The following is a 12060-nucleotide window of genomic DNA, read 5'->3' on the forward strand; positions in this document are numbered from 1 at the left end:
AAACATCTGCAACTCACCATCCCATTCCCCAATATCCATGAAAAACCATTTATGTCCACTTCACCCACAACAAACCTCCTCGTCTTCAAAACCTGTGGCATTGCAGCATCTAGCATCCCATTCATCATTACCAGTGAAGGCCAGGTTCCAGCATTTTGACCTTTATGCACACAAAAATCCACGTCCTTTCCATCAGCAGTGTCCACAAGCACTTCCAGCTCTTGTAAAATAGGCATCTCTTCACAACCATACAACTCAACTGGTTCAGAATCCTTGTCATCCATAGACTTTGCCTTTAGCATTTTAGCAACACGCAAAGAAGCCTTAGTTACACTCTCGACCATATCTACATCCATGTCCATCTCTGGCTCCTCCTGTTCATCAAGGCTAGCAACTTCCCATATATCATCCTCAAGCACAATACTCACATCACAATGCTCTTCATCAGCCAAATCTACATGCATACCTTCTTGAGTGTTGCCAACCCCCCTGGTATCATTGTCCAAAGACTCCCCAGCACGTAATGCATCAAATGGAAAAACATCATTCATTGCAGGTACCAGACCACCATAAAGCTGTCCAAGAAAATCCATAATAATAGGGTCTTCCTCCATGCTCTCCACATCCGCATTGCAAGCCATCTTCACTTCATCACAAGTCTCTACCCCATCCTCCTCCCTTGTAGAATCTGGCAAAGAATCATCCTCAAAGCATTCTGTATCCAACTCCTCTTCCTTCTTATCATCAGCCAATCCCAAGGCATCATCCTCTCTGCTTCCATGTGCATGCATGTCATCCAGATCACAAATGCAAATGATCTTCAATAAAGCCTTCCAAATCACTGTCATGAACAGCCACGACGTCCAAATCCAAAGAAGAATCCACTGGCAACTCCTCATCTGCAAAAGTCTCAAACCTTGACCTAGATTCCTCATCGTGCTTTTCTTCCATCACCTTAGCTTCAATCGCATCATCAATCTTCTCATCCACCTTCACCTGCTTTAAAGACTTTGGAAAAAAATCAGAAGGCACATAAAACATCCCCCTTTGCACCTGTATAGGCCTTTGAGGTTCTTGTTTAATCAAACTTTGCATAGAACTCTTATCCACCTCAACCAAATTTACCTGCATATTCCTTGCAGACACAACACCTTCATACGGATAAATACCCATCTCCATCTGCTTCAAAATCTTGCCTTCCTTTTCCCTAGCAACCCTAACTACATCATCAAATGACTTCGGATTCTTCAACTCAACCCTGACCTTCAAATGGACCATCAATAAACAAGCTCTTCTTCAGAAACATAGGAGGAACTTCCTGCTTCAATGTCATACACCACTTACTCCACAAACATGTAAATACCTTCACAAAGTCATCCAGTGATTGCCCATGGACCTGCTTCAAGATACTCAACTCCTGCCAAAGCACACTAGAATCCTTCGCTTGCTGAAAACGCTCCAAAAGGCCTTCTTTCAACCTGTCTAAGGTCAAAACACCAGCATCCTGTACTTCAAAATCCTTGAGCCAGCTTCGGGCATCTCCCTTCAAGAAAATCTTTACTAACCTCAAAACCTGCTCTTCATTTGTCACATGATTTTGCTAATGCATGCCAACTCCATCTGCTCCAAAACATCACACACATCCTCACCCTTCCTGCCATGAAATTCAGGATAAGACCACATCATGAAACCTGTAAAAATCCCTGAGCTCTCCTCAGTGAGACATACGCCCTTCTAGGCAAAGAACAACACCAGAGCTCTCCTCTGTGGAGGCACTGGAAAGAATGTGAAGTGAAAAAAAGAAAAAAGAACCACGCCTCTATAGCCCTTCACCTCCCAAACTTTGAATAACAACACGAACGGGGGCACCACCAGCCACCACCGGCTGAAACACTTCTCTCAGTTCACCACACCACCCACACCAGAAAGACAGCACAAAACAGGGGCACCATAGACAAAGCAAACACCCAGCAATATATTCCCAATCAACACATCATACAAGCTTCCCGACATAGAAGCCTTACTCACACAACTTACAAACACTCAGGCCTGGATTTACTGCCAAGGGAATTCCACCATGACCACACCACCTCAGGAACTACAACCTTGCATCTGACGACCAAGCCTCCCACAAACACACACAATCCACTGCCGAGGATACACCACATCCTCAATCACCGCAAACCTCTCGCTTGCATGCTGTGCCAACCACAACTATTCACCACCCACCCACACCATAAAGATAGCTCAAAACCACGATAGACAATTGATCATTCCAGCAAAACACACAGCACCATCCACATTTCAACAACTCAGCAATTAGACCAAAAACTAGGACTCTGGCCAGGATTTACTACCGAGGGAATTTAACCTTGCGTCTGACGACCAAGCCCTTTCCACCACAAACATCAACACTCTGACCTGTCACTGCCGAGGATACACCACATCCTCAATCACTGTGAACCTCTCGCCTGTCTGCTGTGCCAACCACACCAGAAAGAACCCGACCACTTCTCTCTGCGTTGGCTCTCTCACTCTATGCTGGATCACCCCAGAGCGGCTTCTCTTCCACGAGGCGGCTTCAACCTGTGACCTCAAACCATCGCCAGCCCGTCTCTCTTTCCGCCTGTCAGTCGAACCACTAGAGAGCTGCCCGTCACTACACCAGCAGCAGCCACGCCTTCTCTCCTTGCGCTGTCAGCCACTCTGGTGGGCCCCTTGCGCCTCCACGCCGCGTTCACCAGTCGCCCTCCTCTGCATATGCTTGCGGCTGTGCCCGAGAACCAAAACAAACAAGGCAGCCACCACTTTTTTCTCTGCAGCTGCGCATCACCCGCACTCTCCACGCTTCTCACGTCTTCCTTTCACGTGCTGACCGTTGCGCTTGCAGCAGCTCTAGCCTCCACGTGGTCATGCTTTTTTGTGGCCACGTTGTTATTATATTATTTTTATTTCTTAGAGCTTCAATGATGGCCACCTTTATTTCTTAGAGCTTCAATGATGGCCACCTTTCCTTTCCACACCATGTCCAAGGCAACACTGGCCCCTTTATCTTTAATTGCCCATTCCTCCACACACCTTCAAATACAGCCTTCCAATGCCCACTGTACTTGGGACGCGTACACATACGAGCTACCGAACAGCTGACCTTACTCCGGACAGGCCTGCACAAGCCCAAAACTAAACCATTCACCCTGTACACCTGGCAAGGCATTCCAAAGCAAAACTCTTCACACGCCACGCATTCCGTATGTACACAAGCCCAAAACATCTCTCAGAAAAACGTCTGACACCCGGCGAAAAATATTGGAAACAGCCAGGGTAGCATGGAGGAACCACTGTGACACCAACCGTTTGGATAGAAATACTCAGTCCTGGAACGACCTAAAAACCTATTTAAGAAAGAGATTTTGTCCCTCTAGATTTTTGGAAATCAAAATGAATGAAGTCTTAGAGCTAAAGCACGGGAGCAAAACCATCGAGGAATATCACCAGGCCCTTGCTCTTCTACTCAAATATTCACCACCTCTAGATGAAGAACAACTCATGGCCAGGTTCATTCCAGGAATGAACGAACCCTTGGACACACTGGTCAAAAATGCCAAGCCAGTGTCCATGGCTGAAGCAGTAAGAATGGCAAAGGATTTTGCCAAAGCCTTTGTAGTAAAGGTCCCGCCAAAGCCTACACCCTCTAACTTTAAAAGATTCCAAGCCCAGGGAAGTACTTCAAACTTTCCACCCCCGAAGAGGCAGCAAGGCCCGAATCAGAATCAGGATGCAGGAAGATTTCAAAGTGAAGGAAGACCCTTCCCCCAGAACACTTTCTCAGGAGTCCCACCTCTTTCAAGAAATCAGAGGGATGAACTCAGAAGTGAAAACCGATGTTTTGGATGCCAAGGTTTTGGTCACCCAACTGAAAGATTGCCCGACTCCTACCATGTCAAGGGGACAGGGAAGTCAAGGACCCCGAATTTAGAGACCAACCCCTTCATACCAGTCTCCATCTCGCCCAAGCCAGGGAAACCCCAGAAGAACTCCAGCTGGAGTAACCTCAGAACTCCTTCCCAGAACTGGGGCAACCAAAGAGAAAGAGTTCCACCTCAGACTACAGAGCAGCCATAGTAGTCACAATTTCAGATGTAGTACAAGAGGAAAGAGGGCAGATCTATGCTGCAATTGAAAACCAAGGACCTAACCTCAGTTCTCAGTCATCCATACTCCAGCAGAATATCAAGGTAAGCCTTTTAAGCTTTTGATTGATTCAGGCAGTTCTCATTCATTCATTTCCCCTGGATGCTTGCATAAGCTAGTCTTAGAACAGAAATCAGGGAAACCTATGCAAGTTGAATTGGCCAGTGGGAGGACTCTTTTCACTCACCATGAGATAGATCTTATCCAGTTCAATCTAGATGGTAATGTAACCTACTGTCAGTTCAAAGTCTTACCTCTGGGAGTTTTTGACGAGATCCTTGGAATGGATTGGCTCCACAAAAATCAAGCTGACATTCAGTGTCATAATGGAACCATTTCCTTCCATGACCTTCACGAAAACAAGGTTCAAGGTCGGAATTTCAGGATCCCCAAGTCTGCAGCAGTTAGTAAAGGCTTCTAAGTAAAGGCTTCTAAGTTACTAAAAGGACTTAGAAAGAAGCAGCGCATTTATCTTGTCAAAATGAATCCGATAGACTCAAAGTTAAAAGCTAAAGAACCTGAATGGTTAAGTGATTATGATGATTTATTCCCAGTAGAATTAACAGAGATGCCTCCAATTCGAGAAGTAGATCATGTGATAGAATTGACCCCAGGAGCTATGCACGTACAAAATGCCAGTTCTTGAAGCCATCAAACTCAAGGAACAGCTTAGACAACTGTTAGAACAAGGGTTTGTAAAACCCAGTGTTTCACCTTGGGGTGTGCCAGTTCTCTTTCAGAAAAAGAAAGATGGAACGCTTAGGCTCTGTGTGGACTACAGAGGTCTAAATTAGCTGACAGTTAAGAATAAGTATCCTATTCCCATAATTGATGAGCTTCTGGACAGGCTAAGTGGAGCCCATATCTTCATAAAGATAGATCTCAAATTAGGGTATTACCAGATCAGGATTAATGAGCAAGATATCCCGAAGACAGCCATTAATACTCGGTATGGGCATTATGAATTCACTGTCATGCTCTCTGGATTGACAAATGCCCCAGCTACATTCAATCGCTTAATGTAAGACATTCTCAGAGAATACTTGGATGATTTTGTTCTTGTTTTCTTCGATGATATTCTGATTTACTCAAAGAATGCAGCTGACCATGAAGCGCATGTCAGAAACGTTCTTGAGATTCTAAGGAAGCACCAACTCTTTGCAAAAAAGAGCAAATGCACTTTCTCTGCCGACCATGTTTAATACTTGGGCTTTCTGGTATCCAAAGATGGAATTTCTCCAGATTCTGCAAAAGTCCAAGCAGACATAGATTGGCCTGAACCAAAGACAGTGAAAGAAGTCAGAGGATTCTTGGGATTAACTGGTTGGTATAGAATTTTTATACCAAAGTATGCTCTCATAGCCTCCCCCTTGACTAATCTTCTCAAGAAGAATATTTCGTTTTAATGGTCTGCCAGGTGCCAGAGTGCTTTTGATAAGCTGAAGACCGCCTTGGTAACCAATCCCATTTTGAAGCTACCAGATTTCTCTCTACCCTCCTTTGAGGTAGTAACTGATGCAAGTGGTTTTTCCCTGGGAGGTGCACTCATGCAAGAAGGTCATGCAGTGGCCTATGAATCCCGAAAACTCATAACACATGAGAGGAATTATGCTGTCCACAACCTGGAACTACTTTTAGTAGTATATGCCCTGAAGTTGTGGAGACATTACCTACTGGGACAAAGATTCACTTTGATGACAGATCATCAGAGCTTAAAGTGGATCTTCACTCAGAAGGATCTCAACATGAGCCAAAGAAGGTGGATGCAGACCCTGCAGGAATTTGATTTTGAAATCAAGTACCGCCCAGGCAAAGAAAATGTGGTAGCAGATGCCCTTAGCAGAAAAGCCTCCTTGCTTGCAATTACTGTAGTATCAAATCCTTTGATTATTGAAGAAAGAGAGAAAATCATGCAGGATAGATTCTTTGGCCCTATTGCTACCCTACTTATGCAGGAAAGCAAAACTCCACAGGAGTTGAACAGAGTTCAAGGGTATAGCTTGGATGATGGCATTATGTATTATAATTGCAGGCTATGCATTCCCAATGATGAGGGAACCAAGGATCAAATTCTGAATGAAGCCCATGACAGCCTTATAGCAGGACATCCACGTTTCATCAAAACCTACATGTCTGTAAAGAAAAGCTTCTTTTGGCCTGGTCTGAAAAAGGATGTACTGAATCATGTACGTCAATGTCTGACATGCCAGAAAGTCAAAGCTGAAAGAGTAAAAATGCTTGGGAAGTTACATCCATTGGACATCCCCCATATGAAGTGGGAATGTATTAGTATGGATTTTATTACTAGATTACCTTCAGTGCAATCAGGTTACAACTCCCTTTTCGTGGTAGTTGGCAGACTAACCAAAATTGCCCATCTGATTCCAGTAAAAGAAACCTACTCTACAATGGATGTGGCCAGAGTGTTCCTCAAAGAAATCTTCAGATTGCATGGCCTACCCAGGAGAATAGTAAGTGATCGAGATCCCAATTTTACTTTAAGGTTCTGGACTGCATTTTTCGAAGCAGTGGGAACTTTCTTGGATCTCAACACAGCTTATCACCCTGAGACCGATGGTCAAACTGAAAGGGTAAACCAAGTAATTGAAGATATACTTTGGTCATGCTATGGTTGGCAGGGAACCCAAGAAGTGGCTAAGCTATCTGCACCTAGTCGAGTTCACCTACAATGCTTCTTATTACCGAAGTATCGGGATGAGCCCTTTTAAAGCTTTGTATGGACAAGATTGCTTAACTCCATTAACTTGGTCCGACCCATTGATTAGAGTCGAGATGTCCAGATAGGTGCTTGACGACATGGAGCAGCAGATGCAGTCAATTCGTAAAGATATTAAAGCTCCCCAGGATCCACAGAAGCAGTATGCAAATAAGAAGAGGACATATAGAAAGTTTGAAGAAGCAGATATGGTATTCGTTAGAGTACGGCCCAAAAGAAGTTCTCTATCTCTTGGGAAGTACAAGAAGTTATCCCCCAGATATTGTGGGCCATATCTGATTACAAAGAAAGTAGGTGACTTAGCCTACGAGCTTCTTCTACCTCCTCATCTCAAAGTTCATAATGTATTTCATGTAAGCCTTCTAAAGAAATATGTGCCAAGCCCAAATCATGTACTTGATATGATGAAATCCTAACCTCTTCAACCCAAGGACAGATGGAACTCCAACCTGAAGAAATTCTTGATGTTAGAGAAAAGATTCTCAGGAATAGAATTCTCAGAGAATTATTGGTAAAATGGAAATTCTATCCTTTTGAAGATGCCACCTAGGAGAATGAAGCCAATCTGTTGTTTGCGAGATTACCCCCAGTTTGCAAGATGAGGGCATCTCGCGTTTTTCAAGTGGGAGAGAATGTAAGATTCCTCCCTAGCCTCTCAAGATGTCAATCATCTTCCCCTGTAATAAAATCCCTCTTCAGAAATATAAAAGATCTTGTTTCTACCAGTTTTGGCCTAGAGAGAGAAAATCTTCTAGAGAGTGGTAATTCAATTTTTAAATATTTTTGGATGGAAAAATATCTCTTCTTATTAAAATAAGTTCCCCCGAAACAGAAGTTCAAAAAGATTTTCAGAAGGTGCATTAGAAATTAAGAATAATCTGTTCAAGAGGCATTATCTTAGGGGTCAAGATTTTTTTGAAATTTTAAATTAAGGTTCCTATGGACCAATAAGATTCATCCAAATGTAAAGAGGAGATAAATAGAAGAATAAAATGAAAATCTCCCAAAAATGAGTAAATACTCACATAAGATGAAGAGTTGACTAAGGACAAGGTTAATAGTTTTAAAAAAAAGAGATATTTAGATGAAATGATGCATTTTTGACACCTCAGTATGGGGGAATTCCCCTCATGAAGGAGGCACCTATTTCACATGTGTGGGAGAGTTTTCAACTCCCAAATAATGAGATATTTTTATCTCTCCTCTCTCCTGTTTCAACTAAATCCAAAAAGTGGACTAAACTGACCAAAAAATGGTCAAAAATTGACCAAACTGATCTGAAAAATTCTAGAATCAGTTGGCTTGGTTAGAAGCTCACTTTTTTCTATAAATAGAAGCCTTCCCCTTTGTTGAAGCTTAATAGTGTTTTTGCACTGTTACCCTACTTCTCCCAAGAGCCAAAAACTGTGAATTTACTCATAATTCATTAGTTTTTGACCTTCCCTCTTCTAAAGATTGGTGGCCACTCTTGTTTCGAACAAGAGTAGAACCCTCAAACCATCAAGCCAAAGAAAAGCTCTCAAATTCTTTCCTAAGTTGGAAATTCTCTCTTTTTTCTATTCATTTTATGATTTTTATGATTTTTGTCTTCTCTAAATTGAATATGATGTTATGCCTCATTGAAAAAAGGCATTCCCCTCTCTTCTTTAGTAAATCCAACCATTCTTTATCCTAGATGATTGATTAATGGATAAAATCAAGTTTTTCATAATGTTTCTCTTTGATAAAGTAGAAAATGTTTACATTAGAATGATTTAAATACTCTTGGTGAACTTCTAATTAATTTTAGAGGGTTAAAAATTAAAAAATGGTCAGCCATACAAAAAAGGTTATGGCAAAATTTTTCTAAAATTGTGAGAAATAGGTTTTACTTTTTTATTCAAAAAGAGTAATTCCCATCTTATATGTATTCTTAAAGTGTTATTTTTCATCCTAGGTATAGAAAAATGCATACTAAAAATATTTTATTAAAAAAATATTATTTTCTTTAGAATTAAATTCTATGTATAGAAGGAAGCATATTGAAATTTTTATTTTGATTATAAAAGTGTTATTTTTTTCATAAATGATTTTTATGCCTAAATATATGCATAAACGATATTTTTTTATTAAAAGAGTGATTTTCATCATAAATGATTTGTATGCATAAACATATGCATAAAAGATATTTTTTTATTTAAAAGTGTGATTTTTATCATAAATGATTTTTCTGCATAAATGGATGCATAAAAGAAATTCTTTTATATTAAAAAAGTGGTTTTCATCATAAATGATTTGTATGAATAAAAGATATTTTTTAATATTAAAAGTGTGATTTTCATCATAAATGATTTTTATGCATAAATGGATGCATAAAAGAAATTCTTTTATATTAAAAGAGTGATTTTTATCATAAATGATTTGTATGCATAAACATATGCATAAAAGATATTTTTTATATTAAAAGTGTGATTTTCATCATAAATGATTTGTATGCATAAACATATGCATAAAAGATATATTTTTTATATTAAAAGTGTGATTTTCATCATAAATGATTTTTATGCATAAATGGATGCATAAAAGAAATTCTTTTATATTAAAAGAATGATTTTCATCATAAATGATTTGTATGCATAAACATATGCATAAAAGATATCGTTTTTATATTAAAAGTGTGATTTTTATCATAAATGATTTTTATGCATAAATGGATGCATAAAAGAAATTCTTTTATATTAAAAGAGTGATTTTCATCATAAATGATTTGTATGCATAAACATATGCATAAAAGATATTTTTTGAGGATCCTTGATCTCTCATTAGGGTAATCTACCCATCGTCTAACTGAGTGTCCAACTAAATTCTTGGTGAGTTCGGTCAAAGGAAAAACTACTTTAGTTCCGGTAGTCTATTCTTTGTATTTAGAAACTGGAATTGGTCACTAAATTTCAGATCGAGAGATGGACAAGTAGGGTTACTGTCCGTCCCTCTTGTAGTCTAACCAAATTCATTCGGTTTAGTTTAACAGGGATTCCCTTCAGATAAACATCTAATTTTGAATAAATATAAATTTAGTGATTTTTCTAATTAAAATATCCAAAGATATTCTTTATGCCACATAATTTCTTGACCTTAATTCATTAGGTAGAATTATGGTGGAAATTCATCTTTTGACACTAAGATTTACTTCAAATCCATCTTTTCTTAAATATCATAAAAAATATTCTTTTAACTAAATACCAATATCTATTTTTTGAATAAACTTAAAATCCCTCTTTTTCTCATTTAAAGAGTGCAATCCAATTATCATAGGAATTCCTGTTTTACCATAAATTAAATCTATCTAAAATTCTTCTAAAAAATTACATGAAAATATCCATTAATTCCATTAAGCTAGAAATTCCACTTTTCTCATTCAAATGATTGAATTCCAAATATGGTGGGAATTCCTATTTCATCATTTAAATTTATCTATGCAAAAAGATAAATTTAACTAAATATTCTCTTAAATATTAAATAAAAATCTCCATTAATTTCTTTACACTAGAAATGCCACTTTTCTCATTTAAATGGTTGAATTCCAATTATGGTTGGAATTCCTCTTTCATCATTTAAATTTATCTATGCAAAAAGATAAATTTAACTAAATTTTCTCTTAAAAATTAAATAAAAATCTCCATTAATTTCTTTACTCTAGAAATTCCATTTTTCTCATTTAAATGGTTGAATTCTAATTATGGTGGGAATTCCTCTTTCATTATTTAAATTTATCTATGCATAAATTTTTTTTAACTAAAATTCTTCTTTAATTTTTAAATAAAATATCCATTATTTTAGTATTCCAAATTTTTCTCTTTCCTCATTGGAATACATGGAATTCTATTGTCATGGGAATTTCTCTTCTATCATAAAAATAAATTACTAAAAATTTCTCTTTTTTAATTAACTAATTATGCATAAACATAAAAATCAAAATTTTCATGGTTATGATGAGAATTATTCAATTAATCTAGGATGATTAATCCTAGAATCACAAATATTGTAAATATTTTGAGCCAAAAGACCCATCTTGACATACAAAATCTCAATGGGTATCCATAATTTAATAGCATAAAAGCATTAAAAAGCCACTTCTTTGGCCTCTAATTTGACAAGCATAGAAATTACTTTTCGATTTGAGAACTGCTTCATGAGATGCATCATTTGAATATAGAATAGGTCATAGGAATGAACATTCTTTGGAGGAGAGAGAGATATGCTTAAAAAACATTTTAATTTAAGCATAAATGGAAACTTTATAAGATTTATCACTAAAATTCATTAGAGAGAGTTCCAATTGCATTAAAGAGCCATTCAATTGAATTCTTCTCAAGCTTGAGAGGGGTTGAGAAGTGTGAAATATTTTGAGATTAAGAAAAAAGACCATAAACCACACTTTACCTCTTAATTTGCTTGATTCTTTAGTCTATGGGGAGAGGCCCCCAACCAATCAATTGGTTTAGTATGTTGATGAAGACTCCAAGGAAGGTTGAAGAGAGAGAGAAGCTCCAATCTCTTCAATTTGTAGAGGATTATTAGAGGATAATAGAAAATATACTTATTTTAGAGTAATACCGACATAGTTTAGTTCACATATGAGAATACAAAGGAATGAGGGTCTGTTTATAGGTGAGGGAGGCCACTAACTGAGTCCAACTAAGTTCTAGAATTTTTCAGCTTCAGTTTGGTTGAATTTGGACAAGATTTGGACCAATTTGGCTCCCTTTTTTATTTGGTTTGATCCAGGAGAGAGGAGAGAGGAGAGATAAAAATATCTTATTATTTTTTAGTTTAAAACTCCTCCACACATGTGAAATAGGCACCTCCTTGAAGGCTCCCCTTTTCCTTACCAAGGTGTCAAAAATGAATGATTACTCCAAAATATCTTATTTTTTTAGTAATATTTTCTAACTTTTAACTAATAAATCTTGTACTCAATCAACTCTTCATCTTATGTGGGCATTTACTCATTTTTTGGGTATTTTTTTTATTCATTGGATTTATCTCATCCCAACACTTGGATTAATCTTATTGGTCCATAGGAACCTTAATTGGACCATAATCCAAAATTTTTAGAAAATCTTGACCTTTAGGCTAAGGTCTTCTAAATC

This window comes from Cibotium barometz, chromosome 29, assembly GCF_041138505.1.
Source record: "Cibotium barometz isolate CiBa-2024 chromosome 29, ASM4113850v1, whole genome shotgun sequence".
Taxonomy (NCBI): domain Eukaryota; kingdom Viridiplantae; phylum Streptophyta; class Polypodiopsida; order Cyatheales; family Cibotiaceae; genus Cibotium; species Cibotium barometz.